This window comes from Dermacentor albipictus, chromosome 3 (genome assembly GCF_038994185.2).
Source record: "Dermacentor albipictus isolate Rhodes 1998 colony chromosome 3, USDA_Dalb.pri_finalv2, whole genome shotgun sequence".
Lineage (NCBI taxonomy): Eukaryota > Metazoa > Arthropoda > Arachnida > Ixodida > Ixodidae > Dermacentor > Dermacentor albipictus.
This window is the reverse complement of record NC_091823.1, coordinates 60,478,788-60,485,858: the sequence shown is the minus strand read 5'-3', so window position 1 is coordinate 60,485,858 and position 7,071 is coordinate 60,478,788. Positions and strand designations below refer to the sequence as shown.

Here is a 7,071-nt window from a genome sequence, read left to right as displayed (position 1 = left end):
CATGTGTATGAAGTGTCGATGCATATTTCGAGTTTACTTTTATACTGATCTATTATTTTTTTTTCTAGCTTATGAATATGTCTGGGTCAGTCATTTCTTCTTTATTTTTTTTTCTTCCTTTTTTTTTCTGACAGTGCCATGGAGGAGCCGGAAGTCTTTTTTTGCAACTTCTTGACTTAGCACCCCGTTCAAGCTTCACCGCCTTGCTCGAGAGGCGTGCTTTTTTATTCTTTAATGTGGAAAGTGCTATTGTCACTTAATATTTATATCATGCGTCTAGCATAGACATGCTGAGAATGAAAGGCCTGTACCTTCCGTGGCGGAAACAATCTGCTGGTCAGTGTATGTGTGCAAGGGATACACGAATCCTACAATGAAAACTAATAGAGAAGAAATAAAAGCCCACAAGGCCTATAGCATATAATCGCGTAACCTCTTGCTGTCGCCATTGGTCAAAACAAGGTTGCTATCTGAAATGCATTAGCGGGAGAAATTATAACATGATCATGACATTTAATGAAGGAAAGACAAGAAGAAGAGGTGAGGTATAGCGTGTAATGAGAACAATCAGACTGCTCTCCATTAAGTTTGTTTGACAGGAATCAATAATAAGCTTTACGGAATGTTAAGGAGACGCAACGCGCTTGTTTGGATCCATGTGAAGCGAGGCGATCGTTAAGTGGCTAATTAAATGCCATACAACTAAATGCGAAGGAGGAAGAGGAGGAAAAACTTTATTTGCTCTAATTGGTTAGAAATTAGCGGTGGCAGATGTGGTCCGCCGTCTTCACGGTTTACTTCCCCATCTGCGCAGGGTCGACGCCCCTATTCCAGGGCACCACTGAAGGTGGCTACTCGGTGAGCATGCCTTGCTAGTCCATGCTGAACTTTTGGGTCGCTGCTGGAGAGCACCCTCTCCTACTGCTCCGCACTCGGGTCTTTTATTTGAAGGAATTGTTGATCTGAACGCATTCCCATGTAATGTGATATAAGGTGGGCTTGGCGCCGCACCAGGAGCAAATGTCTCTACACTGGGTGGGAAACATCTTGCTCAGCGTGTTTAGATTTGGATATGTTCCTGTTTGCAGCCTCCTGATTTAAGCTGTTGTGGGGTGGAGGGTATTTGATTCGGAACCCCTTATAATAATTCAGAATGTCTGAGTAGCTTGGGTTGACTGGTATGGGTTACTCAGTGTCGGTGCTTGTGGCTGTTCGGTTTGTGTGCTCTCGAGCTGCCTTGTCCGCCCTTAGGTTCCCTTCTACTCCAGCGTATCCCGGTACCCAGAAAATTGTATGCCTGACTTTGTTCTTAGCCCTGCAGGAGCGGAGGATGTGAAGCACTCTGCATCCTATTCTGCAGTTCAGCACTCTTGCCTTTACCCGTCTGAACAAATATTTTGCGACCTGATAAAAATTTAGAAGTCCATCGCAAAAACCTGCCAGACAGTCCAATTTCAAACATACTTAGCAGAACATGAACGTGACTAACAGTGTCAAATGCCCTCTTGATGTCTAGGAATACTGCCATCGTCATGTTTCCACGTGCACGCTCGTGTTCCACACAGGTTACTACATATAATATTGCATCCATTGTGCATCTATGTTTCCTAAAACCTACTAAGTAGTTGGACAACACATCCATTTCATTGCACCACCATTGAAGTCGCACGTCAATCATTTTCTCCATTACTTGGCATAAACAGCTTGACAAGCTAACTGGGCGGAAGGATTCAAGGCACAAGGGCGTCTTCTCTTGTTTTAAAATTGGTACGATTCGAGCGATTTTCCAAGAGTCGGGTACAGTTTCTTCTACCCATAAATTATTATAGCTGTCTAAGAGAGAATTTGTATCTGTCGGTCCGAGGTTCCTTAGCATATTGTAAGTAATGCCATCCTGCCCAGCAGCAGACTTTTGGCGACATGATGCAATTGCACATTTCAGCTCGCTTAACGTGAAAGTATGATCTAATTGAGGATGTTGGGCTCAGTAGCAAGCAGTAATTTTCTGCTTAGCTAACACTACTGAAGTATCAAATTCCGCACATTGGGATGAAAAAGCAGGTTTGGAAATAAGCTCACAAAATTCATCTGCGACTATTATCTCACACGTGTCCCGAGCTACAGCGAGAGCACGAAATGGGAAGCTCTGTATTACAGGTCCGCTTAAAGAACGAATTACTAGAAAAATTCGTGGGACAGACGTGTGAGGAGACAGCGTGCCGCAGAAATCGCGCCAGCGCCGTTTCCCTAAATTTGCCATGCGTCTGCGCATTACTTTGTGTATTTTCTGAGCGTTTCTGTATGCTTCTAAATTTCCGCTTCGTCGGTACGCTCTTTCGGATCGGCGTCTGATGGCTCTTAGGTGTTCATACTCTCCGTCAACTGCAGCATAATCTTTTGGAATTGAGACCATCTTTGTGCATGTCTTCATGTTATCCTGCAAAATTTCTGTAAATCTTTCCAATGTTGCATGTTGATTAATTTGATCCGTTAGGCGGTACCGGAAAGCTTGCCAGTTGGTTAGTCTGCTGTAACGCCTGATATCATAGTGCATGCTAGGGTGATTTACAAGGATGAGAAAATTATCACTTCCGCGCTTTTCCATATCTGTTGTCCATCCCACACCATTCACTAGATCATGTGAACACAGGGTAACATCTATGCAGCTTAAGTAATTATACCCACGAAGAAATGTTGGCGACCCATCGTTTAAAACAGTCAAGTTGCATTTATCTATGGCGCACTCAATAACGTTACCACGTGCATCACAATGATCACTGCCCCAGATGATGTTGTGTGCATTGAAGTCGCCACATATAAGTACATTAGAATGAGCTATTTTGAACATATTCACTAGCGCTTCTACTGAAATCAGGTTTGTAGGTTGTAGATATAGATTAATCACTGTTATGCAGAGCTTACCAAAGGATACGTGACATGCGATGAATTCCGGGAAGTCTGAGTCACTGGACTGAATTTGATAAGATGGTAGGTCTTTTCTGACGCACAGGAGCACTCTGCTAACAGCACCTTGACGAGAAGTCTTGTATATCACATAATTCGAGAGGCGAAAGTCGTTATTGATTCCCGCCTCTTGAATGCAAAGTATTGGAAAGTTGTATTGTACAAGCAGTTTACGAAAGTCAGCACACTTTCTTCGAAGACTGTTGGCATTCCACTGAAGTATAGAGGCATTTTTGTAGCGGTTATTCATGTACTGCCTGCCGTAGTTTCGGCCCGGATTGTTGACACAATAGTGCTTCCATAGGCAACAAGGTTTTCACTTCTGGTTGGTTGTTTGCTTCCGGCAGAGCAAATAGGATTGCCTTAAGAGCTGCGAAAAGCATTGGCAAAATCAGTTGTGTCACCGATGCGGTGGTATGTTCGCTATTAGCTGGCGTTACTCCTGCAGTAGGTGCATAAGGTAGCTGAGAAGAATGTGTGCTAATATTGGAGTTTTCTTGTGTATTACTTTCTGACTGTTGTCGTCTGTGTTTCCGTAGCACTGATGCATAAGACTGGGTGCTTGAGTGCGATCCTCTTGATTGGTCTCTTCATTGCACTGTCGTTTGTTCTCTTGAGGAGGAATAGCTTGTTGATTCTCTTGGCTGTGGTGGTTCCGGTGCCCGCGGTTGTGGGTGATCTTGCACTGGACAAACAATCTCAAGGTTTTAGGTGGGTTCATTGCGTCGCGGTTGTCTTCCATAGAAAGTTCATGCCGACGCATTTGTGCCGCTGCCTTGTTCTGAGGGCAGCCTGAGAAGGAGGCGGCATGGTTCCCCGCACAGTTCGCACATTTAGGTTGAAGAAGCGATTTACACTCCTTGTGGTCATGATCTTCTGAGCAGATTTTGCATCGACGTGTGCTGCGGCAGGTTTTCGACATGTGCCCAAATCTCTGGCAATTATAGCAGCCAAGTGCTGGTCCTAGGTATTCTTCGACAGTATGACTGGTGAAGCCCCGGTAAATTCTTCCTGGGATAGGCTGATCGTCTCTGAAAGTCAGAATTACCGTGTGAAGTGGATGTGACTTTACTGCTCCATCTTCTTGGCGGGAATACCTTATCTGTCTGCGTGCCGATATAACTTCTGCGTCTTTAAAGAAGTCTAAGAGTCGTTTGTCTGTATACTGCAGAGGCACATGTCTTACTTTCCCAACGTTTCGCGTGTATGACTCTGGGATGAAGGGCTTGACTTCCAGGCCACCTACACTTGAGAGCATCAAAAGGCATTTTGCGGATGCCAAGGAAGCAACGCTGACACTGAAACTTCCATCTCTGTTCGTCCTGAAAGACTGTACTTTTTCTTTGGCAGCGGAAACTATTTGGGCAGAAACTCGGTTTGGATTTACTTTTCGAAAAATAGTACCGTCACTTGTTGGGCGAAAGACAACCGGAATGCCTTTGCTCGCTTTTTCTTATACGTGACAGTTAAGTTCTTGTGTTCTTTTCTCCTTGAAGTCGACCAAAATCTCTTCAAGGTGATTATCGGCGTTGATGAAGCAGGAGGCAGGTTGGAGGTAACAAAACTTGAAGATATATTGCAACGGAAATATTTACACAGTCAAATACAGAGTTAGCAAAAGAACACTGATACAAAACACACAAGTAAACAGCACCTTACTCTTCTACTTTTTCTGAAGTTAGAGCCTAGGACAACTGTCACTACATACGACCAACCGAGTCTCAGTGTTCTACCACTAAGTGGTTACGGCCCAGACTAGCATTGCATCGTACGGAGTCTTACTGTTCTATCAGGTTTAGTGATTACAGCCTAGACTGAGGAACAAGCACCTCGTCTCGATTGTTATAGGCGCAAGAGACAAAGAAAAAGGGCGGTAGGACCGTTAGCCCATCCCACAGAAGCAGTTGCCAATGAGAGTTGACAGTTTCTTAAGCCACAACCCAAAGGGATGGGCTTACTCTCAAAAGTAAATGCATTGGAAAACAACCCTGTTTTCCTTGTTCCCACAGCTTCGTTTCCCTCTCTTATTTCCACGTGGTCAGTGACGGCCTCGGCTAACACGCCAGGCATGCACGATTTATTGAGGCCATCTCGCACCTCAGCGGCGTTTCTAGCCAGCAGGGGGCTCGGGCGCTGGTGTCCCAACACCGCGTACCGCACTCCCCCTCAAGGTTTTTCCTCGTAGAAAAATAATAACCGCTGGCGGCATCCGGACTCGGTGTTCTTAAAACGACGTTCTCCGAACGCGGCCTCCGCATGCGCACCACGCCCCTTTCTGCGGCGCGCACTGCAAGTTGTAACATGACACCAAGCGGGCTCTACTCAGCGCTCGAAACAAGATGCACGTGGCTGCCGCCCGAATGCGTAGGGGCGTGAACCCCGCGCTCCGTACGCGCAACACGTGGTCAACAATGCTAGCAGCTGCGTCTCTAACCAGCAGGGGACTCAGGAGCCGGCGCCACAACGTCGCGTATACCACCGTCCCACTCGAGCTTTGTCCGCGTGGCCCTATTATGACCATCGGCGGAATGTCAACACAGCGCGCGTAAGAGCATGTTCTCCGAATTCGTTTTCCGCCTGCGCACCGCGCCCCCGCCGGCGCGCGCCTCGGCTCGTCACCCGACACCGCGCGGGCAGTCCGACCCCTCAAAAACAGAAACGGTTGCTGCCCGACGCGCTGGGGACGCCTCCATTCACAAAACGCATGGGCAACTCGCGGCACTGCAAAAGTATATACAAAACAATCATGCAGCCCTACACCGTCCATTCTGCCTGCTCGAGAGATGAGCGGCCTAACAGTGACCAAAGTAAATGGTGCATCTTCACGCATCTCTTCTTCATCACTTAGGTCATAATTCGATGTTGTATCATCATATTTGCTGTCTTCTAGGCGAGGTTTCTTGGTCTCGGCTTCACCGTCAGTCATTATTCCTGAATTTGCCGAAGTTGATTCCGAGTTGTGGAGAACCAAACGTGCCGGCTTTATGAAGCTTTGTGACGCTTGTAAGGCCCCAGGCTTTTCATTACGGCCTGTAGCATCATTCATATGTCTTGCTACACTTGGACGAGCATAAGGCTCGTGACGATGTTCTCGGCTTCCGACCACCGTAGTAAAGGGGTAGTAGCCAGGTCCTCAAAAAAGAAACGTCGTACCTGTAAGGCGCCTGGCTTGCTGAATCTTCACCCGACGTCTTGTTCGTCAGTCATCGTCAATGGTAACCGTGAATGTCCAAAAACCAGAAAAATTAGAGCACCACACAAAGACAGCAACCGAACAGATACACTTCTTCTTCTTGCTTGCTTGCTTCTTCTTCCTTAAAAAGCCCTTATGCCCAGGTACACAAACCAATTAGGCAGAAGCTAAATGAGGTGAAACATAACATCACGTCAATGTCCAACTTTTTGTATCTCTTTTTTGTCATGATATTCCTGCGGTTGTCCTGCTGCTGGATTCTCACAAGTTAATGGCACCGAAACTTCAGCGCTGACTGTTCTGTATATGTCTTGTAGTAACGTAAGCATTATTAACCACTTTATATCATGGAGAATTTCCGGACGTCATTGAATTCTTATTGGACCTTTTTTTGCGCTTCTTCTTCTTCTTAGTGGTTTCTTGCTGCTGAAGGCAGGCACAGAAAATGCCATCCAAAGACGTGTGCTGCAGTGGTAGCCAATTGGCTGTCGATTACGGGGTTTTTTTAGAACCACTATAGATCACTGAGCATATTCATTGTTCCCCCATTTTCTCGGCGAGCAGGCGATAGCCAACAGAAGGTGATTGCGACCTACCAAGATGAGTCTTTCTCCCTGCGAGCAAACCCAGGTCACTAGAAAGCTTTTCTAAAAGCTGACTTCTCCGCAGTACGATCAATTTTGGGGAGAAGCCAGCTTTACCTCGCGGCTCTTTTTCAAGAAAAAGTTGTAGAAAAACGGGAAACGTCGCTCCTCCGGCCTGTCTAGACATTTGATTTTCTTTCCACAGTTGCACTTTGCACGATATTGAGGTGCTATGCACTAAAAAGCACATGTTTCAAAGTTGCATGAAGTGCGGCACAGATGTGTCATAGTGTCGAGTGCATACGTGCGCCATATGACATTGGGATTTCT

The 7,071-nt window shown here is 46.2% G+C and overlaps 1 protein-coding gene across 1 annotated transcript in view; it reads right to left on the bottom strand.

The window, feature by feature from the left end:
• The window catches only part of LOC135898761 (rhombotin-2-like), a 117,736-nt gene extending 111,510 nt beyond the window's left edge, over nt 1–6,226 (bottom strand). Inside the window, exon 1 of the mRNA XM_065427901.1 lies at nt 6,118–6,226. The gene's annotated coding sequence lies outside the window, so the exon portion shown is untranslated. The remainder of the gene's footprint in view (nt 1–6,117) is intronic.
• Nucleotides 6,227–7,071: the final 845 nt, after the last annotated feature.